Consider the following 25593-nt stretch of genomic DNA (forward strand, 5'->3'; position numbering starts at 1 on the left):
AGGGCCTAATTACAGCCCGCGTTGAATCCGGCCTGCTTACAGCCCATCTGATAATGGCCCTGTGACACTTTTGGGCCTATGTCCCGCGTGGATACCGGCCTGCTTAAAGCCCATAATTTTATTGGGCCAAACAGGCCCGAGATATATTTTGGCCTGTTAACTGCTCGTCCTATTTGGGCCAAACATGGGCCTTTGGCAGTTTCGGCCTGTATTGGCCCGTGAACTTTCAGTCCAACGCTGGCCCAATCTAGGTTTTAGCCTGTTAAAAGCCCATGGTATTCTCTGGCCCAGCTGGCTAGAACTTTACTCGGCCTGTTAAAGGCGGGAAACTACTATAGGTTTAGACCTGCTAATGGTCCAAGATGATTATATGCCCATGTTTTGGCCCATATGAGTAACGGGCCGGTCTGAAGACCGACAACACTGAGATCCACTGAACCTTCCGGCCCAAATTACAGCATACTGACCAAAGAATAAACCTAGACTATACAATAAAGAAATTACGGCATATTACATCCACTGGGAATCAAAGTTCGCTACCGGTGATAATAAAGCGCAACGTGACCGCGGATTACATACACTAGGCATCAAAGGTCGCCACCAGTGCATATAAATGCACTGACAAAGGAATATACAAAATTGAGAGCACTTCATAAGGCACTAGGCCTGTCCAGGACGGGCCCCACAAGCAGCCGAACAAGCTGATGAGACCTCAGTTGTGACAACGATAGATGCTCCATCCCTAGCTGTATGGCACGATAGTGCGCATTGCAGTCCTCTGACATCTTCTTTGCATCTTTGACTTCAAGTCGGAGCTGAGCTGAAGCAAGCCTTTCCGCTTTAAGTTGAGACTGAAGCAGTCAAACTTATTGAGGCAGCGACTGCACAGAGGTTGTGTCACACCTGCTGGTGAGTAGTGAAAGTGCGTTAAGTCGACTAGAGGGGCGGTGAATAGGCGATTTTTATGAATTCTTCACTGAGGAATTTCAGGGTGAGGAAATTCCTAAGCGGAGAACTACTTGCAGCGGAATAAGTACTCAGATGCAAACATAACAGAACATAAGCATGATCGTCATGATGAAATGAAAACAAACACAGAGTACAGAAAGCGTAAACACATGATAAACAAGATGAAGACAAACAGACTGAGGAAATTGAGATAGTCTTCAGTCAAAGTCTTCAAACAGATAAGAACAGGACACAACACAGTAATGAGGAAATGAAAGGGTTGAGGAAATAGAACCAGTAGGCTTGGTGAAGACAGTGATTTGGTAGACCAGTTCCAACTGCTGTGACAGTTGCACGTCTGGTTGGAGCGGCTAGGTATTTAAACCTGAGGACACACAGTCCCGGACACACAGTCCTCACTGTATTCTCCTTGAGCTAAGGTCACACGGACCTCACCCAATCAGTCATGGTAAGTCTTCAGGTGACTTCCAAACCTTCACAAACTCGGTCACTCGGCGATCCACCCTCTTGGATGCTCTAGACCATGACGCCTAACCGTCTGGAAGATGCACAGTCTTCAAAGGTAACAAGCGTCGGATCCACAGAGGAACAATTTCTTCAGTGATGCTCAATCACTTTGGGTTTGTAGGTGTTTGGGTTTGGGTTTTCCTCACTTGATGATTTTCACTCAAAGTCCTCGGAGGATGGGATGCTCTCAATGACAAGTGTCAGTTTCTCTCGGAGCAGCCAACCAGCTAGTGGTTGTAGGGGGCGGCTATTTATAGCCTAGGGAGCAGCCCGACATGATAAGACATAATTGCCCTTCAATGATATGACCGTTAGGTGGATAAGATATTTTGGAACAGCTGGCGCATAGCACATCAACGGTCAGAAATTTGAGGTATCAAATTCCTCAGGGCTATCATGTTCCTCACTTGTAGGCAATCCACACTGGCGAATTCCTAACTCCTCAGTCAGAACAAATTCCTCAGGGAACAGAAGATCTTCATCTCTGTCACTGAAGAAATTGACTGAACTGCATGAGATTTCCAATGGCTTCACTCAAAAGGATTGTTAGGTGTAGGATTTTGAGATGAGCATCACTTGGAAATTTTTCCTTAGTTTTTCCTCGACCCCCTTTAACAGTACGGTGTTTCCTATGACTCAATAAAGAGAAAATGAAACTATGAAAAAAAAGTCTTCGCGCTTCATGTTCCTCGCATGAATATCAAGTCTTCATGGTCACACCAATTTCTTCACTTTCAAAGTCTTCAGAAATCCAAACCCTCATAACTGGTTATAACGGACGTTGCCGTTGGGTCAATGCCTTTGACTGTTAGCTGACGAGTGGGGCCGCATATACGTGGGCGCATGCAAGACCGCGGTCGTGGGGTAGCACGTGTCCATGGACATGCCCGAAACGTCCCATCATATAAAGAGGGCAACCACCTCCATCGCCCCTACCATTTTCCCCCAAATCCCATCGTTACTGCATCGTCTTCCTCTCCACGCCGTCGTCGTCTCGCTCTCCTCCACTGCCTCCACCGCACCGTCTCGCTCTCCCCCACCGCATCCTCTTCCTCACCTTCATCGTCTCCATCTGTCAGATGGCCGACGCTCGTGGCGACGCCGACGCAGCGGCCGGAGATGTGGTGGAGCTGCAGGGTTAGGGCGCGGTGACCGCGGATGTCGGCGGCGTCCACGGCGGTGTGGGGAAACTCGCGAATGCTACAGATGTGGCAGGCTCTGCCTCATCACTGCAGAACGTGACAGCGTCGAGCGGCGCAGTCCATCCTGATGCCCCCGTTGCACCGCCTGCCATGGAGGAGCAGGTATTTGCACTTGCTTAGCTTGTAGATTTAGTTCGATTGTGATTCATACAGTAGTTCAGATGGTTAGAGTAGTTGGTTTGACGGATGGGCCGGGGTTTTTTGTATGGGTTGGGGGGATGGGGGTTTTTGGACTAGGGTTTGTTGGATAAATTGGTTGCAAAAATGCTAGCTAGATGTTGTGAACTATGATTTTAGGTGCTGCAATGATTGTGGTTTTTAGATTTTTTTTAGATTTGGATAAATTCGTTGCAAAATGCAAGATGTTGTGAACAGATTGGGTTTTTTAATGCTATGATGCTTATTATATTTGGTTTTAGTGCTCACAGATTGGCGTTTTTAATGCTACTCAGATTCGTTGCCTTAGATTGGGTCCCTGTTAGATTTGTTTTTGAATGCTACTCAGATTGGGGTTTTGAATGTCATATGCCCAAATGGAATCCATTGATTAAGAAGTTATTTGATTCATTAGTATATAAATTTTTCCACAATATGTAGTTATATTAGTTCTGTTCTTCAATGTGTGTGCATGACCAATGATCAATGTGTTAGTTGAATGTCATATTGGGGTTTTTGATCAATGTGTGTACAAATCTAATACATGTTGGGGAACGTAGCAGAAATTCAAAATTTTCTACGCATCACCAAGATCAATCTATGGAGTAATCTAGCAACGAGGGGAAGGGGAGTGCATCTACATACCATTGTAGATCGCTAAGCGGAAGCGTTGCAAGAACGCGGATGAAGGAGTCGTACTCGTAGAGATTCAGATCGCGGTTGGTTCCGATCTAAGCACCGAACCACGGCGCCTCCGCGTTCAACACACGTGCAGCCCGGTGACGTCCCCCACGCCTTGATCCGGCAAGGAGAGAGGGAGAGGTTGGGGAAGACTCCGTACAGCAGCAGCACGACGGCGTGGTGGTGATGGAGGAGCGTGGCAATCCTGCAGGGCTTCGCCAAGCACCGCGGGAGAGGAGGACATGGAAGAGGGGGAGGGCTGCGCCAGAACTTGGGTGCGGCTGCCCTCCCACACCCCACATATATATAGGGGCAAGGGAGAGGGGGGCCGGCCCCCTTAGATCCAATCTGAGGAGGGGGCGGCGGCCAGGGGGGTTGCCTTGCCCCCCAAGGCAAGGGGGGCGCCTCCCCTTAGGGTTCCCCCAAACCCCCAGGCGCATGGGCCCTGGGAGGGAAGGCGCCCAGCCCACTAAGGGGCTGGTCCCTCTCCACATACAGCCCATAGGGCCCTTCGGGGCTGGTGGCCCCACCCGGTGGACCCCTGGAACCCTCCGGTGGTCCCGGTACATTACCGGTGACGCCCGAAACTCTTCCGGTGGCCAAAACGGGACTTCCCATATATAAATCTTTACCTCCGGACCATTCCGGAACTCCTCGTGACGTCCGGGGTCTCATCCGGGACTCCGAACAACATTCGTTAACCACGTATATCTATTCCCTATAACCCTAGCGTCATCGAACCTTAAGTGTGTAGACCCTACGGGTTCGGGAACCATGCAGACATGACCGAGACGTTCTCCGGCCAATAACCAACAGCGGGATCTAGATACCCATGTTGGCTCCCACATGTTCCACGATGATCTCATCGGATGAATCACGATGTCGGGGATTCAATCAATCCCGTATACAATTCCCTTTGTCAATCGGTATGTTACTTGCCCGAGATTCGATCGTCGGTATCCCGATACCTTGTTCAATCTCGTTACCGGCAAGTCTCTTTACTCATTCCGTAACACATCATCCCGTGATCAACTCCTTGGTCACATTGTGCACATTATGATGATGTCCTACCGAGTGGGCCCAGAGATACCTCTCCGTTTACACGGAGTGACAAATCCCAGTCTCGATTCGTGCCAACCCAACAGACACTTTCGGAGATACCTGTAGTGCACCTTTATAGCCACCCAGTTACGTTGTGACGTTTGGTACACCCAAAGCATTCCTACGGTATCCAGGAGTTGCACAATCTCATGGTCTAAGGAAATGATACTTGACATTAGAAAAGCTCTTAGCAAATGAACTACACGATCTTGTGCTAGGCTTAGGATTGGGTCTTGTCCATCACATCATTCTCCTAATGATGTGATCCCGTTATCAGCGACATCCAATGTCCATGGTCAGGAAACCGTAACCATCTATTGATCAACGAGCTAGTCAACTAGAGGCTTACTAGGGACATGGTGTTGTCTATGTATCCACACATGTATCTGAGTTTCCTATCAATACAATTTTAGCATGGATAATAAACGATTAACGTGAACAAGGAAATATAATAATAACCAATTTATTATTGCCTCTAGGGCATATTTCTAACAGTCTCCCACTTGCACTAGAGTCAATAATCTAGTTCACATCGCCATGTGATTAATACCCAAGAGTTCACTAGAGTCAATAATCTAGTTCACATCACCATGTGAATGTAATGAATCCAACACCCATGGGGTTTGTTCATATCTCGCTTGTGAGAGAGGTTATTAGTCAACGGGTCTGAACCTTTCAGATCCGTGTGTGCTTTACGAATATCTATGTCATCTTGTAGATGCAGCTACCACGTGCTACTTGGAGCTATTCCAAATAACTGCTCTACTATACGAATCCGGTTTACTACTCAGAGTCATCCGGATTAGTGTCAAAGTTCGCATCGACGTAACCCTTTACGACGAACTCCTTTCCACCTCCATAATCGAGAAAATTCCTTAGTCCACTAGATACTGAGGATAAGTTGGACCGCTGTCATGTGAACCATTCCCGGATCACTATTGTACCCCTTGACCAACTCATGGCAAGGCACACTTCATGTGCGGTACACAGCATAGTATACTGTAGAGCCTACGTCTAAAGCATAGGGGACGACCTTCGTCCTTTCTCTCTCTTCTGCTGTGGTCAGGTCTTGAGTCTTAATCAATACTCACACCTTGTAACACAGCCAAGAACTCCTTCTTTGCTGATCTATTTTGAACTCCTTCAAAATCTTGTCACGGTACGTATTCATTTGAAAGTACTATTAAGCGTTTTTTGATCTATCCTCATAGATCTTGATGCTCAATGTTCAAGTAGCTTAATCCAGGTTTTCCATTGAAAAACACTTTTCAAATAACCCTGTATGCTTTCCAGAAATTCTACATCATCTCTGATCAACAATATGTCAACAACATATACTCATCAGAAATTCTATAGTGCTCCCACTCACTTCTTTGGAAATACAAGTTTCTCATAAACTTTGTATAAACCCAAAATCTTTGATCATCTCATCAAAGCGTACATTCCAACTCCGAGATGCTTACTCCAGTCCTTAGAAGGATTGCTGGAGCATTGCATACTTGTTAGCATCTTTCAGGATTGACAAAACCTTCTGGTTGTATCACATACAACCTTTCCTCAAGAAAATCGTCGAGGAAATAATGTTTTGATATCCTATCTGCAAGATTTCATAAATAATGCAGTAACTGCTAATACAATTCCAACAGACTCTTAGCATCGCTATGAGTGAGAAAGTCTCATCGTAGTCAACTCCTTGAACTTGTCGGAAAACATCTTTACGACAAGCCGAGCTTTCTTAATGGTGACACTTACCATCATTGTCTGTCTTCCTTTTAGAAATCCATCTGCACCCAACAGCCTTACGACCATCAAGTATTTCTTCCAAAGTCTATACTTTGTTTTATACATGGATCCTCTCTCGGATTTTATGGCCTCGAGCCATTCGTCGGAATCCGGGCCCACCATCGCTTCTCCATAGCTCGTAGGTTCATTGTTGTCTAGCAACATGACTTCCAAGGCAGGATTACGTACCACTCGAAGCAGTACGCATCCTTATCGACCTACGAGGTTTGGTAGTGACTTGATCCGAAGTTTCATGATCACTATCATAAGCTTCCACTTCAATTGGTGTAGGTGCCACAGGAACAACTTCCTGTGCCCTGCTACACACTAGTTGAAGTTATGGTTCAATAACCTCATCAAGTCTCCACCATCCTCCCACTCAATTCTTTCGAGAGAAACTTTTTCTCGAGAAAGGACCTGTTTACTTCCAAATCTGAAACAGGAGGCATACCCAACTGTTTTGGGTATTCTATGAAGATGCATTTATCCGCTTTGGGTTCGAGCTTATCAGCCTGAAACTTTTTCACATAAGCGTTGCAGCCCCAAACTTTTAAGAAACGACAACTTAGGTTTCTCTAAACGGTGTCGTCTCAACGAAATTGCGTGGTGCCCTATTTAAAGTGAATGCGGTTGTCTCTAATGCCTAACCCATAACCGATAGTTGTAATTCGATAAGAGACATCATGGTATGCACCATATCCAATAGGGTGCAGTTATGATGTTCGGACACACCATCACACTATGGTGCTCCAAGCGGTATTAGTCGTGAAACAATTTCCACAATTTCTTAATTGTGTGCCAAACTCGTATCTCAGATATCTATGATCATATCATAGACATTTTATCCTCTTGTCACGATGATCTTTCAACTTCACTCTGAAATTACTTGAACCTTTCAATAATTCAGACTTGTGTTTCATCAAGTAAATATTCTCAGCATCTACTCAAATCATCTGTGAAGTAAGAACATAACGATATCCACTGCGTGCCTCAGCACTCATTGGACTGCACACATCAAATGTATTACTTCCAACAAGTTGCTCTCTTGTTCCATCTTACTGAAAAATGAGGTCTTTCAGTCATCTTGCCCATGTGGTGTGATTTGCATGTCTCAAGTGATTCAAAATCAAGTGAGTCCAAACGATCCATCTGCATGGATTTTCTTCATGCATATATAATAGACATGGTTCGCATGTCTCAATCTTTTCAAAAACGAGTGAGTCCAAAGATCCATCTAGATGGAGCTTCTTCATGCGTTCTATACCAATATGACTCAAATGGCAGTGCCACAAGTATGTGGTACTATCATTACTATTTTATATCTTTTGGCACGAACATGTGTATCACTGCGATCGAGATTCATTTTAGGTGCAAGACCATTGAAGGTATTATTCAAATAAACAGAGTAACCATTATTCTCCTTAAATGAATAACCGTATTGCGATAAACATAATCCAATCATGTTTATGCTCAACGCAAACACCAAATAACAATTATTTAGGTTTAACACCAATCTCGATGGTAGAGGGAGCATGCGATGCTTGATCACATCAACCTTGGAAACACTTCCAACACATATCGTCATCTCACCTTTAGCTAGTCTCCGTTTATTCCACAGCTTTTATTTTGAGTTACTAACACTTAGCAACCGAACCGGTATCTAATACCCTGGTGCTGCTAGGAGTACTAGTAAAGTACACATTCATATAATGTATATCCAATATACTTCTGTCGACCTTGGCTGCCTTCTCATCTACCAAGCATCTAGGGTAGTTCTGCTTCAGTGACCGTTCCCCTCATTACAAAAGCACTTAGTCTCAGGTTTGGGTTCAACCTTGGGATTCTTCACTAGAGCAGCAAATGATTTGCTATTTCATGAAGTATCCCTTTTGCCCTTGCCCTTCTAGAAACTAGTGGTTTTACTAACCATCAACAATTGATGCTCCTTCTTGATTTCTACTTTCGCGGTGTCAAACATCGCGAGTTGCTCAAGGATCATCATGTCTATCCCTGATATGTTATAGTTCATCACGAAGCTCTAATAGCTTGGTGGCAGTGACTATGGAGAACCATCACTATCTCATCTGGAAGATTAACTCCCACTCGATTCAAGTGATTGTAGTACTCAGACAATCTGAGCACATGCTCAATGATTGAGCTTTTCTCCCTTAGTTTGCAGGCTCAAGAAACTTGTCAGGGGTCTCATACCTCTTGACGTGGGCACTAGTCTGAAATCCCAATTTCAGTCTTCGGAACATCTCATATGTTCTGTGACGTTTCAAAACGTCTTTGGTGCCACAATTCTAAACCGTTAGCATTACGCACTGAACTATCCCGTAGTCATCAAAACGTGTATGCCAGATGTTTCGCAACATCTACAGACGATGCTGAGGTTCAGCACACCGAGCGGTGCATTAAGGACATAAGCCTTCTGTGCAGCAATGAGGACAATCCTCAGTCCACGGACCCAGTCCGCATAATTGCTACTATCAACTTTCAACTAAATTTTCTCTAGGAACATATCTTAAACAGTAGAACTAAAGCGTAAGCTATGACATAATATGCAAAAACCTTTTGACTATGTTCATGATAATTGAGTTCATCTGATTATTAAATGAACTCCCACTCAGATAGACATCCCTCTAGTCATCTAAGTGATACATGATCCGAGTCAAACTAGGCCGTGTCCGATCATCACGTGAGACGGACTAGTCATCATCGGTGAACATCTCCATGTTGATCGCATCTACTATACGACTCATGTTCGACGCCCACAACTACTTTGTGTTCTACTCGTGCATAGAAACTACGCATAAACCTGGCTCTGATACCACTGTTGGGGAACGTAGCAGAAATTCAAAATTTTCTACGCATCACCAAGATCAATCTATGGAGTAATCTAGCAATGAGGGGAAGGGGAGTGCATCTACATACCATTGTAGATCGCTAAGCGGAAGCGTTGCAAGAACGCGGATGAAGGAGTCGTACTCGTAGCGATTCAGATCGCAGTTGGTTCCGATCTAAGCGCCAAACCACGGCGCCTCCGCGTTCAACACACGTGCAGCCCGGTGACGTCCCCCACGCCTTGATCCAGCAAGGAGAGAGGGAGAGGTTGGGGAAGACTCCGTCCAGCAGCAGCACGACGGCGTGGTGGTGATGGAGGAGCGTGGCAATCCTGCAGGCCTTCGCCAAGCACCACGGGAGAGGAGGAGGACATGGAAGAGGGGGAGGGCTACGCCAGAACTTGGGTGCGGCTGCCCTCCCACCCCCCACATATATATAGGGGCAAGGGAGAGGGGGGCCGGCCCCCTTAGATCCAATCTGAGGAGGAGGCGGCGGCCAGGGGGGTTGCCTTGCCCCCCAAGGCAAGGGGGGCGCCTCCCCTTAGGGTTCCCCCAAACCCCCAGGCGCATGGGCCCTGGGAGGGAAGGCGCCCAGCCCACTAAGGGGCTGGTCCCTCTCCACATACATCCCATAGGGCCCTTCGGGGCTGGTGGCCCCTCCCGGTGGACCCCCGGAACCCTCCGGTGGTCCCGGTACATTACCGGTGACGCCCGAAACTCTTCCGGTGGCCAAAACGGGACTTCCCATATATAAATCTTTACCTCCCGACCATTCCGGAACTCCTCATGACGTTAGGGATCTCATCCGGGACTCCAAACAACATTCGGTAACCACGTATATCTATTCCCTATAACCCTAGCGTCATCGAACCTTAAGTGTGTAGACCCTACGGGTTCGGGAACCATGCAGACATGACCGAGACGTTCTCCGGCCAATAACCAATAGCGGGATCTGGATACCCATGTTGGCTCCCACATGTTCCACGATGATCTCATCGGATGAACCACGATGTCGGGGATTCAATCAATCCCGTATACAATTCCCTTTGTCAATCGGTATGTTACTTGCCCGAGATTCGATCGTCGGTATCCCGATACCTTGTTCAATCTCGTTACCGGCAAGTCTCTTTACTCGTTCCATAACACATCATCCCGTGATCAACTCCTTGGTCACATTGTGCACATTATGATGATGTCCTACCGAGTGGGCCCAGAGATACCTCTCCATTTACACGGAGTGACAAATCCCAGTCTCGATTCGTGCCAACCCAATAGACACTTTCGGAGATACCTGTATGCACCTTTATAGCCACCCAGTTATGTTGTGACGTTTGGTACACCCAAAGCATTCCTACGGTATCCGGGAGTTGCACAATCTCATGGTCTAAGGAAATGATACTTGACATTAGAAAAGCTCTTAGCAAATGAACTACACAATCTTGTGCTAGGCTTAGGATTGGGTCTTGTCCATCACATCATTCTCCTAATGATGTGATCCCGTTATCAGCGACATCCAATGTCCATGGTCAGGAAACCGTAACCATCTATTGATCAACGTGCTAGTCAACTAGAGGCTTACTAGGGACATGGTGTTGTCTATGTATCCACACATGTATCTGAGTTTCCTATCAATACAATTTTAGCATGGATAATAAACGATTATCATGAACAAGGAAATATAATAATAACCAATTTATTATTGCCTCTAGGGCATATTTCTAACAATACATTGATATAGTAGTGATGGATGTGGTTTTTGAATGCATAGAGCTTCGGGGCACAGAAATAAAAAACCCCACTTCTAAATCATTTCTGATGGATGTAAATTTTCAATGCACAGAGCTATGATCAATGTGTCATCTGTGCATATCGAAATTTTCAATTGGCTTATGTATTTACTAGTGATGGATGTAATTGTATATTTAGGAGGATGATGGTTGGGGGAAGAGGAGGAAGATAGACTATACTTTCTACGACCCGCACGATCCAGCGTATGGTGACGACGAAAAGTATGAGGTAAGCCTACTTGAAATTTAGATTGTTCATTTAGTTCGTTTGACATGGTGTATTCCCATGAATCTATAATGTACTAATGTAATTCATTCGTGTGTGCAGTATATCTCTGGGGAAGATGTGGATGTGGACCGCGGCAACTTCGCCTCCTTCAAAGAGAAGGAAGAGGATAAGATCAGGGTCAAGGGCGTGGATTACTACTACAAGAGCAAGACCAAAACTTGGTGCTGCCCCTATCGCACCACCAAGCCAAAGCCAAAGTCCGGCCGCTTCGTTCACCTTCTAGCTCATGTAGAAGATGTGGCCATCCACGGCGAGCACTACAAGATCATGGGGCAGCATGCTGCCCTAGCCAAAGTCCTGTCTCCCCTTCCCTGATGTTATGATGTTATGATGTGTTTTAAGTACTTTAGGTTGTTTGCTGAACTATGTGGGTGAACTATGTTTGTGAACAGGATGTGGGTTACCTTTTGGTGGTTGGATGAATTTTATATGCATGTGGCTATCTATGTTGGGTATTTTTGTGTTTTTAAATTTATCTGCTATGTTTTGTTTCAGTGTTTTGAAAGTTCAGGTCCTGCAATGATCGCACATATGCTGCAAATATGCTGTAATCCATCATTTTATCAAGGGTTCCCTTTTATCAAATATTCCAATAATAGAGCAAAAAACAACATTTTAATGAAGATGTATTATCAACTATCTATGTTTGTGTAGGAGACCATGTGTGCAAAATTTGAGGTGATTTAGAGGAGGTCAAAGAAATTTGAATTTGAGAAATGTGCTCCAAATAAGCTCCTAGGCTAGGGTAAACAGCCAATTTGTAATGAAGTTTTTTTGGACCTACTCTAAATGAGCCAAATGTTTTTTATTAACACCTATTCAATCTATATAGTGTAGATTCGAAGTCTCACTATTTTTTGAATTAATCTTCATATTTTTTGAAATAAAGGTTTGGTGATTTATTTTTTCAAAAACAGAAGGTAACCCTACCTCATCTCCTTGAACTCTATGAAATCTTGTAGGTGATAGCTCATATATGTGAAGGTTTTCTCATGAAAATGACCATAGGACAAGTTTATGATTTTTGGTTGGTAACATGTCACATAAGACAACACTAATATAAAAACTATAAGCCAAGTTTATTATTTTTGAATTAATCTTCATATTTTTACATTTTATTTTGAAAACATATGCTTTAATATAAAAACTATTAGAAACACATTTTGAAATATGAAAATGGAAAACTAACTTCAGATCCTTCTTATTCACTTTAAAATAAAGGTTTAGTGATTTTTTTGATTTTTTTTAATTTTTCAAAAACAGAAGGTAACACCACCTCCTCTCCTTGAACTCTATGAAATCATGTAGGTGATAGCTCATATGTGTGAACGTTTTCCCACGAAAATGACCATAGAGCAAGTTTATGATTTTTGGTTGGTAACATGTCACATAAGACAACATTGTGCGCGGGTTTTACATATTTTTTGATTTTTAAAAAATTAATGGTGCTCATTTGACCTCGATCGTGCCAGCTAGGGTTTTATCATGAAAATGACCATAGACCAAGTTTAGTATTTTTCCTCGTTAGTGTGTCTTATAAAACGACGAACGGCGAAGGTTTCATATTTTTCAATTTTTTTAAATTAGTTATGCTCAGTCAAAGCCTTCGAAACCCCGTTGACCAGCTCAAAACCCCTCTAAACCCCGCGGGGTTTCGCCTAACCCTAGCTCCCAACGTCAGCCGTCCGATCATACCCTCGCGCCAAGCGACAACCCTCTGATTTGGCCTTCTAGAAGGAACTAGGTGGGCTAGCTGTGTGCAGGCTCCGCGCCGTTGGATCACAAGGACGGCTCCGCATCGTTGGATCGTGGGGCGATCCGCGAGAGGCGATCCTATTGGTTGTGCTTGGCTGCTCGCCCACCACTGACTCCATTAAAAAAACGTTGTTATTGGGCCCAAAAGGAAACCAAGCTATGGTTGGGCCGTCGAATTGCGTCGTTTTTTTTGCATCGTTTGCTCTGTTTTTTGTGAACATGCTGGCTCTGTATTTTTGCATCATTTTTTGCATCGTTTGCTCTGTTTTTTGCATCGTTCTTTTTGTTCTATACAAATGTAAAATGAACAAATTTATAAGGGCTAAATTTATTTTTATCATGCAAAATGGCCACAAACTATCAAAAAATGGGTCATTTTGCATTTGTATAATGGCCACAAGCCCTCTATCTCTTTTTATCATGCAAAATGACCAAATGTTTAAGGGCCAAATTTATTTTTATCATTCAAAAATGGCTACAAGCTCTTCAAAAATTGTCTCTTTTTGTTCATATAATATAGGGTTTGACCACAGATTCCCACGCGTGCAATTAGCTTCTTTTTCTTCTTCTTTTGAAACCACCGTTTCCCACGCGTGTACACTCCCGATGCTGCGGTGGGTTTGAAAACGGGCTACTAACTTCACATTTGACCCCGTTATTGCCACGACCAAATAACACGTAGCACTACGGCTATTTAAGCCACCCTCTGCCTCTGCCATCCCTCATCCATCTGCCCTTCTTGCTCTTCGACCCCTTCTCCGTCTTCTACACATCCCTCAGCCATGCAGTACACCGGACCAACCTACCGCTTCCCACCCACCGTGCCGGAGAGGCTCTACCCTACCGGCGTGTACGTTGATCGCACACTATGTGTGTGGGCGATATCAAGGCTGAGGACCGCAAGGAACTTCACCGAGTTCTTCCTCGCGTCCGACTACCACCACCTCCCGAGGGGATCTCCAACGATGTTCCGCGTCGAGGAGGTCATCCAAAACCGGGTGGTGGTTGCTCTCCTTGCCCACTTCACCAACACATTCGACGCCTTCTACCTCCTCGGCCGGGTGTTTTGGTGTGGCTCCGAGTTCATCGCTTTCACCACCCACAACAGGTTCACGGAGTACAACAACATCTTCCCCACCATGATGCGCATGCACACTCTACCGTACCCCATCGACAACACCCCGGAGGAGCAATGAAAAGGGCGCCCGGAGGAGGAGCGAGGTGGAGAAGGCGGCGGCTAGGGTTCTAAACCCTCTATCTTTTTTTAGTCTATGTTATGTTAAGTTGTAACTGAACTATGTTGGAGTTGCTATGGGCTTGTTGGCCCTTTTCTTAAATTCTATTATTAAGTTTTCTATCTATTCTATTATTAAGTTCTTCCTAGTTTGAGCTATGTGATCGTGCTATGGGCTTGTTGGCCCTATCTACATATTGGGACTACATATTTGTTGATTATTTTCTTAGAGGGCTCGGCTTGTTAGTAGGGTTCCCTTGTTAGTAACCACCTAGTGCATGCAAGCAAGCTTTGTTAGTAGGGATGAATGAGTACAACTAAGCAAGGGAGTGGCTCTTTTTTTACACAAGCCACAAATATGTAGCCACCTAGCTAGAAGAGAGAAACCAGTGGCAGTGACCGTCGCTGCATCCGTGGCGGCTGGCGTGCAAGAAAGCTGCTCGGTCAGTGCATCGTGGCGGAGCATCGGCGCATGCAGGCTTGGTCGGCGCATCATGGGATCATGGCATCGGCGCATGAAGGCTCGATCGACGCATGCAGGCAGGGTTTGCTGGGTGCATGCATAGCAGGCTTCTGTCCTGGTGGCACGCGCAGACGTTTAATGCAAGGGACGGCCCAACGAAACCATGGCCCAATGGTCGAATAACGACACCACCCAACGCGGCCCCACTTGTCAGGTTGAACGGACGACACAGTCCAGCATGGCCCCACTAGTCAGAGTTAACGGTCACGCCTTTGATCCGACGGCAACATCCGTTGTGCCCAGTTATGAGGGTTTCTGGCAAGGGAGTGGGGAAAATTGAGCAAAAGTTAAGAGCGCGGGGATGAATGAGTAGAGCTAAGGAACCAGGGGCACAGATGTAAAAATCCCTTCATTTTGAGGGGTTGACTTTCTCTGTAAATATCAAACTCCTCATAGACTTATAGACCTGTGTACACTCACAAACGCATCAGTCCTTAACCTATAAGTCTTCAATACACCAAAATCACTAAGGGGCACTAGATGCACTTACAATCTCCCCCTTTTTGGTGATTGATGACAATATAGGTTAAGTTTTCAACGGGGATAAACATATGAAGTGTAAATACTCATATTGAGGAATTTGATTGCAAGATATAGAAGAACTCCCCCTGAAGATGTGCATAGTGAGGAATTTGCTTTTGAAGCTAATGCACATTTAAAGAGTAGAATCATGGAGATCTCCCCCTATATCTTGTAATTCATACACGCATTTAACATATGATATGAAGAATTTGAAATGCATGATGAAATATGGTGACTGATGTAATTCAGCATGCGTGCATTAACATATATGAGGAAATAGCATGCAGAAGAACATAGCGAAAGTATCAGACCACCATCGGGTTTAAGTTCACAACTCGATCCAACAAAGTCTTCAAAAGAACGAGAGTTGTAACTTAGCAAAAAAACGCCCATATATAGACCCGCTTGAAGACTAACTCAAATTTCTCCCCTTTTGTCATCGAATGACCAAAAGGGACGAAAAATGAGGACTAATGCCCCTAAAGAATATCATCATGAAGTCGATGGAGGAGCGCCAGCGTTGTTGGGGTCAGTTGTTGAAGTAGGGCCAGCCGCAGTGTCGTCCAAATCTTCATGCTCATCAGTGTTGCGCGATGAAGAATATGAGCTGGCCACCAAGGAAGGAACTTTGACTTTCTTGATTTTCTTCGCTGGTGGTTGAGACCAGTCGAAGTCCTACTTGAAACCCATTTGCTTCAGATCTTCTTCACCATAAAGATGAGACAGAACAGCCCAGGTGCGATTGAATACTTCATGAAGGTAGAAGTGGTTCTTCTTCACTGCATTGTGTGTAGCAGTCATGTTGTGAAGAATTGAACCAAACTGCCTTTTTACCCATTTATGGTTGCGATCGGCCTTCTGGTGAAGACTGAGGAGAAGCTCACGATCAGTCATCACTCTTGGAGCTGTGCCTTGAGGATTTTGCGTTGAGGCATATGGCGGCAGAGTCATGAGTGGCAGAGTCATCATTGGTGGAGTAAGATGCAGCTTTGCGGAAATGACCATCCAATGGACGAATGCCTTCATCAACAACAGCAGTGGCCTTGCCCTTTTCATCAGCTGAGGAAAATGTCAGCTTGAGGACTTCAAAGGGGGGAAAGTAGCTGCCATGGTTGAGTGTGTCAGCCTTGTAATTGATTGAAGACCTTGATCTGAGGAATCTCATAATGCAGGGAACGTAAGGCTTCAATTCCAATGGAGATAATGCAACATTGGCCAGAGTCCTCATGAAGAAATCATGGTAGTTGACAGGAACGCCAGGAATGATGTTGAATAGCAGATTCTTCATGATACTAACGACCTCTTCTTCATTAGAGTCGTGGCCTTTGATTGGACTCAAAGTCTTGGTCAAGATGCGATAGACAGTCCGTGGCACATACAACAATTCCTTCACGAGGAATTTGGTCCTTGGGGCTTGACCGGGCTTCAGCGGCTTCATCAACAATTGCATATAGTGGTTAGTGAGTTCAGGTTCATTATATATACAACGTGCACCATCAAGGGGAGGACTGACAGGCAGGGCATGAAGCAATTCAGAGGCCGGTGCTTTGAAGTGAGTATTCTCTGTAATCCAATTCAACACCCAAGAGTTCACATCTGCACCATTTCCTGTGATGTGCAGCGTTGCATAGATCTGAAGAATTCGTTCTTCATTCCAATCACATATATCTGTGCAGAAGTTGAGCAGTCCAGCATCATGAAGAACACTGAGGACTGGCGTGAAGCAAGGCAGTGATTCCATGTCTACGTGAGGAATATTGATGTCTACTACGCAACCTTCTTCTTGTAGACGTTGTTGGGCCTCCAAGTGCAAAGGTTTGTAGGATAGTAGCAAATTTCCCTCAAGTGGATGACCTAAGGTTTATCAATCCGTGGGAGGCGTAGGTTTAAGATGGTCTCTCAAACAACCCTGCAACCAAATAACAAAGAGTCTCTTGTGTCCCCAACACACCCAATACAATGGTAAATTGTATAGGTGCACTAGTTCGGCTAAGAGATGGTGATACAAGTGCAATATGGATGGTAGATATAGGTTTTTGTAATATGAAAATATAAAAACAGCAAGGTAACTAATGATAAAAGTGAGCACAAACGGTATTGCAATGCGTTGAAACAAGGCCTAGGGTTCATACTTTCGCTAGTGCAAGTTCTCTCAACAATAATAACATAAATGGATCATATAACTATCCCTCAACATGCAACAAAGAGTCACTCCAAAGTCACTAATAGCGGAGAAAAAACGAAGAGATTATTGTAGGGTACGAAACCACCTCAAAGTTATTCTTTCTGATCGATCTATTCAAGAGTCCGTAGTAAAATAGAACAAAGCTATTCTTTCCGTTCAATCTATCATAGAGTTCGTACTAGAATAACACCTTAAGACACAAATCAACCAAATCCCTAATGTCACCTAGATACTCCAATGCCACCTCAAGTATCCGTGGGTATGATTATACGATATGCATCACACAATCTCAGATTCATCTATTCAACCAACACAAAGAACTTCAAAGAGTGCCCCAAAGTTTCTACTGGAGAGTCAATACGAAAACGTGTGCCAACCCCATGCATAAGTTCACAATGTTACGGAACTCGCAAGTTGATCACCAAAACATACATCAAGTGGATCACGTGAATATCCCATTGTCACCACAGATAAGCACATGCAAGACATACATCAAGTGTTCTCAAATCCTTAAAGACTCAATCCAATAAGATAACTTCAAAGGGAAAACTCAATCCATTACAAGAGAGTAGAGGGGGAGAAACATCATAAGATCCAACTATAATAGCAAAGCTCGCGATACATCAAGATCGTGTCGAATCAAGAACAGAAGAGAGAGAGAGATCAAACACATAGCTACTGGTACATACCCTCATCCCCGAGGGTGAACTACTCCCTCCTCGTCATGGAGAGCGCCGGGATGATGAAGACGGCCACCGGTGAGGGATCCCCCTCCGGCAGGGTGCCGGAACATGGTCCCGATTGATTTTTCTTGGCTACAGAGGCTTGCGGCGGTGAAACTCCCGATCTAGGTATCTTTCTGGAAGTTTGGGTATATATGAGAGGTATTGGCGTCGGGAACAAGTCAGGGGGGTCTCCGGGCTGTCCACGAGGTAGGGGGCGCGCCCAGGGGGTGGGCGCGCCCCCCACCCTCGTGGGCAGACCGAGACTCTTCTGGTCCATCTCCGATGCTCCGTGGGCTTCTTCTGGTCCAAAAATAATCTCCGTCAAATTTCAGGTCAATTGGACTCCATTTGGTTTCCTTTTTTGCGATACTCAAAAACAAGGAAAAAACAGAAACTGACACTGGGCTCTGGGTTAATAGGTTAGTCCCAAAAATCATATAAAATAGCATATAAATGCATATAAAACATCCTAGATGGATAATATAATAGCATGGAACAATCAAAAATTATAGATATGTTGGAGACGTATCAAGCATCCCCAAGCTTAATTCCTGCTCGTCCTCGAGTAGGTAAATGATAAAAATAGAATTTTTGATGTGGAATGCTATCGAACATAATCATCAATGTAATCTTCTTTATTGTGGCAAGAATATTCAGATCCATAAGATTCAGAACAAAAGTTTAATATTGTCATGAAAACAATAATACTTCAAGCATACTAACAAAGCAATCATGTCTTCTCAAAATAACATGGCCAAAGCAAGCTATCCCTACAAAATCATATAGTCTGGCTATGCTCTATCTTCATCACAAAAAATATTTAAATCATGCACAACCCCGATAAAAAGCCAAGCAATTGTTTCATACTTTTGATGTTCTCAAACCTTTTCAATCTTCACGCAATACATGAGCGTGAGCCATGGATATAGCACTATAGGTGGAATAGAATAGTGGTTGTGGAGAAGACAAAAAGGGAGAAGATAGTCTCACATCAACTAGGCGTATCAACGGGCTATGGAGATGCCCATCAAAAGATATCAATGTGAGTGAGTAGGGATTGCCATGCAACGGATGCACTAGAGCTATAAGTGTATGAAAGCTCAAAAAGAAACTAAGTGGGTGTGCATCCAACTCGCTTGCTCACGAAGACCTAGGGCATTTTGAGGAAGCCCATCATTGGAATATACAAGCCAAGTTCTATAATGAAAGATTCCCACTAGTATATGAAAGTGACAACATAGGACACTCTCTATCATGAAGATCATGGTGCTACTTTGAAGCACAAGTGTGGTAAAAGGATAGTAGCATTGCCCTTCTCTCTTTTTCTCTCATTTTTTTTTATTTTTTTTATTTTTTTATTTGGGCCTTCTCTTTTTTATGGCCTCTTTTTTTTATTTGGGCTTCTTTGGCCTCTTTTTTTCTCGTCCGGAGTCTCATCCCGACTTGTGGGGAAATCATGGTCTCCATCATCCTTTCCTCACTGGGACAATGCTCTAATAATGATGATCATCACACTTTTATTTACTTACAACTCAAGAATTACAACTCAATACTAAGAACAAAATATGACTCTATGTGAATGCCTCCGGCGGTGTACCGGGATGTGCAATGAATCAAGAGTGGTATGTATGAAAGAATTATGAACGGTGGCTTTGCCACAAGTACAATGTCAACTACATGATCATGCAAAGCAATATGACAATGATGAAGCGTGTCATAATAAACGGAACGGTGGAAAATTGCATGGCAATATATCTCAGAATGGCTATGGAAATGTCATAATAGGTAGGTATGGTGGCTGTTTTGAGGAAGGTATATGGTGGGTGTATGATACCGGCGAAAGGTGCGCGGTATTAGAGAGGCTAGCAATGGTGGAAGGGTGAGAGTGCGTATAATCCATGGACTCAACATTAGTCATAAAGAACTCATATACTTATTGCAAAAATCTATTAGTTATCGAAACGAAGTACTACGCGCATGCTCCTAGGGGGATAGATTGGTAGGAAAAGACCATCGCTCGTCCCCGACCGCCACTCATAAGGAACACAATCAATAAATAAATCATGCTCCGACTTCATCACATAATGGTTCACCATACGTGCATGCTACGGGAATCACAAACTTTAACACAAGTATCTCTAAAATTCACAACTACTCAACTAGCATGACTCTAATATCACCATCTTCATATCTCAAAACAATCATAAAGAATCAAACTTCTCATAGTATTCAATGCACTTTAGATGAAAGTTTTTATTATATCCCTCTTGGATGCCCATCATATTAGGACTAAATTCATAACCAAAGCAAATTACCATGCTGTTAAGGACTCTAAAAATAATATAAGTGAAGCATGAGAGTTCATCTATTTCTTCAAAATAAAACCACCGTCGTGCTCTAAAAGATATAAGTGAAGCACTAGAGCAAACGACAAACTACTCCAAAAGATATAAGTGAAGATCAATGGGTAGTCGAATAATCATGCAACTATGTGAAGACTCTCTAACATTTAATAATTTCAGATCTTGGTATTTTATTCAGATAGCAAGCAAAACAAAAGAAAATAAAATGACGCTCCAAGCAAAACACATATCATGTGGTGAATAAAAATATAGCTCCAAGTAAAGTTACCGATGGACGAAGATGAAAGAGGGCAGGGGCGAATCCACGCTAGGCCCTGTGGGGGCGAATGCCCCCACTTGATTTTCAAGTCCATTTGTACCTGGCCCTTCGTATGGGAACTCTGCCCCCACTTAGCCCAATTTATTTGCCCCCACTCCTTTTCTTTCTTCTGGTAAAAAAGCCCATCAGCTGGTAAGCCCACCTAGGCACTTAGGAGCAAGCCTTGCCCATAAAAATCTTACGAGCAAGCCTACATGTGTGTCAGGAGCGGACGCACCGCTCCAGAAATGCCGGTGACATGAACAACCCTTTTAATTTGGTCGCAGAGACGCGACTCAGCCGCCGCCGCCGCCCTGACCAGGTGAAGACTACGTGACGCGTACTCATCCCCTCGCCTCCGGCATTCGCCGTCGATCCAATCCCGCCGGCCGGCTGTTCTTCGGTCCTTGGAATGTATCGCCGCGAGCCCGCAACATCGTGTCACCATCAAGTTAAGCCCTAGTAGCAGTTCCTCTATTATTTCTTATTCCGATTTTCAATTCGTATCCTCTTTCCAAGTTCCCTGTTAGAAAATGTAAGAACAGAATAAAATCTATAGCAAATTTCCTTTTCATGTATGCCAATTTCTTTAATATTTCAGTTATTTGACATCCGTAGGGAAGCTAATGAAGAGATTTTTTTGAAAAATCTACAATCAGCAATGTGCCTGAAATCGTTGATTTGAAGAAGCTTCCTTGGGATTCATCTAAATGTAATGTGATCAAGCCTTTTCTTATCTATACATGTATACATTCTCACTCTATTTTAACTAATTTTTTTTCTTAAAGCTTGCATGCAAGAAATTTTATTCAACCAGATAGATGTTCTTTTTTGCAGTTAGGACCAGAATATTAATAGTTGGTTTATTTGATTTTTGCGGTGAACTAAAATAATTCCGTGTGATAAAATTATCTTACAAGAAAATGTAAGATTTTGTTTATTAGTCATTGTATCAATATTTTTGTGACCAGTCTTTGTGAATGATCTAGCCATGAGTTTCTACACATTTCCCTATGGGAAAAAAAACGGACACATCTCCCCCAGAAAAAAAGTTTCTACATAATTCCTGGCAAAAAAATGGTTTTGTCACATCTCCCAACAAGAACAAGTACGTACACATCTTCGGCAAAAAAGTTCCAACAAATGTTTGCCCCCTCTTAGTTTTCATCCTGGCTCCGCCCCTGAAAGAGGGGATGCCTTACGGGGCATCCCCAAGCTTAGGCTTTTGGTTGTCCTTGAATTTTACCTTGGGGTGCCATGGGAATCCCCAAGCTTAGGCTCTTGCCCTCCTTATTCCATAGTCCATCGAATCTTTACCCGAAACTTGAAAACTTCACAACACAAAACTTAACAGAAAACTCGTAAGCTTCGTTAGTATAAGAAAATAAATCACCACTTAGGTACTGTTTTGAACTCATTCTAAATTCATATTGGTGTAATATCTACTGTATTCGAACTTCTCTATGGTTCATACCCTCCGATACTACTCATAGATTCATCAAAATAAGCAAACAACACAAAGAAAACATAATCTGTCAAAAACAGAACAGTCTGTAGTAATCTGTATCAAACGCATACTTCTATAACTCCAAAAATTCTGATAAAAAATGAAGTCCTAGGTAATTTGTTTATCGATCTTCTGCAAAAAGAATCAGTATTTTATCACATTCTGGTGATTTTTAACAATTCTGGGACTGAGTGCAAAGTTTCTGTTTTTACAGCAAGATCAAATTAACTATCACCGTAGGTTATCCTATAGGTCTTACTTGGCAAAAACACTAGTTAAAACATAAAACCACATCTAACCAGAGGCTAGATGAACTATTTATTACTAAACAGGAGCAAAAATCAAGGAACAAAAATAAAAATTGGGTTGCCTCCCAATGAGCGCTAACGCTTAACGCCCCTAGCTAGGCATGATGATTTCAATGATGCCCACATAAAAGATAAGAATTGAAACATAAAGAGAGCATCATGAGGAATATGACTAGCACATTTAAGCCTAACCCACTTCCTATGCATAGGGATTTTGTGAGCAAACAACTTATGGGAACAATAATCAACTAGCATAGGAAGGCAAAACAAGCATAACTTTAAAAATTTAAGCACATAGAGAGGAAACTTGATATTATTGCTATTCCTACAAGCATATGTTCCTCCCTCATAATAATTTTCAGTAGCATCATGAATGAATTCAACAATATAACCAGCACATAAAGCATTCTTTTCATGATCTACTTGCATGGAAATTTTATTACTCTCCACATAAGCAAAATTCTTCTCTTTCGGAATAGTGGGAGTATCATAAGAGACTCGAATACTATAAATTGTTTCCACGTTAAAAGAGTAATGTTCAGAGAAAGGGTACTCATAATCATGACAAGTTTTATGAATATAATCATCACTACTCTTTATGGCATAAGTATCATCACAATAATCATCATAAGTAGCAACTTTGTTCTCATCATAATCAATTGAAACCTCTTCCAAGATAGTGGAATCATTACTAAATAAAGTCATGACCTCTCCAAATCCACTTTCATAATTATCACAATCAGATTCAACATCCTCCAAAATAGTGGGATCATTACTTCCTAAAGTTGACACTCTTCCAAACCCACTTTCATCAATATAATCATCATAAGTAGGAGGCATGCTATCATCCTAACAAATTTGCATATCAAAACTTGGGAGGCTAAAAATATCATCTTCATTAAACATAGCATCCCCAAGCTTGGGACAAACATTAATTGCAGCAAATATATTCTCAAACATGTCATTCTCATCAAACACAGCATCCCCAAGCTTGGGCCTTTTCATATCATAAGCATAATCACTCTCATCATTAATAGTATGGATAGCACCAATAGTATAGCAATTATCATCATCACAATGAGTAATAGGAGCAACATCATTTGGGAGGGATACCTTTTTACCTTTGCTTCTCCCTCTTTTCTTTTTCTTATTCGCATCATGTGTGGGTTTAATCCTCTTTTTGGAGCTCCTTATTAATGAGATTGGTTGAATAGAAGGCTCCTCCTCGTTACCTGATTCATCATAAGAAATAATAGGAGAATATTAGAAGTCTCTTCCCTTTCATTAGTATTCTGTTCATCTTCTATTTGTTTTCTTGTCTTTATGTAATTGGCAATATAAGGATTTTCAATGCAATTCACCGCACAATACATATAAATTTCCTCTAGATCAAAAATAAGAACTTTATCAAGAAAAAATTCTGGAAGATCCTTAGTTATACGTTTCATTTCTTCATAACCCAAAAGCAAACTAAGTTCATTATGATATGCAAGGGAAATCAAGTCATCACAATTCTTGGACACGATTCGATCATGAAACAATTTGCATTGGAGACTTAAATGACCACGTTCATTGCAAAGTTCACAAGTACGGCAAAGAAAGTTTAAATTTTCAGCACAAACATCTAGCCTTTCTTGCAACCACTTAGTTTCCAAATACTTATGCCTCTTGCAAAATCTATCTTCCCTATTTGGTGCGTACTTGCAAGCTCTATGTATTCCACAAAAGTTGACATGCTTATAAGAGACATTTTCATCATGACTAGCGCAATGATCATTAGTACTATGGATATTCAAAGAATTCATACTAACAACATTGCAATCATGCCCATCATTCAAATATTTAGTGCCAAACATTCTAATGAATTCTTCTTCTAACATTTTAGCACAATTATCGGAATCCTTATTTTCATGAAAGATATTAAAAAGATGAAGCATATGAGGTACCCTCAAGTCCATTTTTTTGTAGTTTTCTTTTATAAACTTAACTAGTGATAAAACAAGAAACAAAAAGATTCGATTGCAAGATCTAAAGATATACCTTCAAGCACTCACCTCCCCGGCAACGGCGCCAGAAATTGCTTGATGTCTACTACGCAACCTTCTTCTTGTAGACGTTGTTGGGCCTCCAAGTGCAGAGGTTTGTAGGACAGTAGCAAATTTCCATCAAGTGGATGACCTAAGGTTTATCAATCCGTGGGAGGCGTAGGTTGAAGATGGTCTCTCTCAAACAACCCTTCAACCAAATAACAAAGAGTCTCTTGTGTCCCCAACACACCCAATACAATGGTAAATTGTATAGGTGCACTAGTTCAGCGAAGAGATGGTGATACAAGTGCAATATGGATGGTAGATATAGGTTTTTGTAATCTGAAAATATAAAAACAGCAAGGTAACTAATGATAAAAGTGAGCACAAACGGTATTGCAATGCGTTGAAACAAGGCCTAGGGTTCATACTTTCGCTGGTGCAAGTTCTCTCAACAATAATAACATAAATGGATCATATAACTATCCCTCAACATGCAACAAAGAGTCACTCCAAAGTCACTAATAGCGGAGAACAAACGAAGAGATTATTGTAGGGTACGAAACCACCTCAAAGTTATTCTTTCTGATCGATCTATTCAAGAGTCCGTAGTAAAATAACATGAAGCTATTCTTTCCGTTCAATCTATCATAGAGTTTGTACTAGAATAACACCTTAAGACACAAATCAACCAAAACCCTAATGTCACCTAGATACTCCAATGCCACCTCAAGTATCCATGGGTATGATTATACGATATGAACCACACAATCTCATATTCATCTATTCAACCAACACAAAGAACTTCAAAGAGTGCCCCAAAGTTTCT

The sequence above is a fragment of the Aegilops tauschii genome, chromosome 2, assembly GCF_002575655.3.
Source record: "Aegilops tauschii subsp. strangulata cultivar AL8/78 chromosome 2, Aet v6.0, whole genome shotgun sequence".
Lineage (NCBI taxonomy): Eukaryota > Viridiplantae > Streptophyta > Magnoliopsida > Poales > Poaceae > Aegilops > Aegilops tauschii.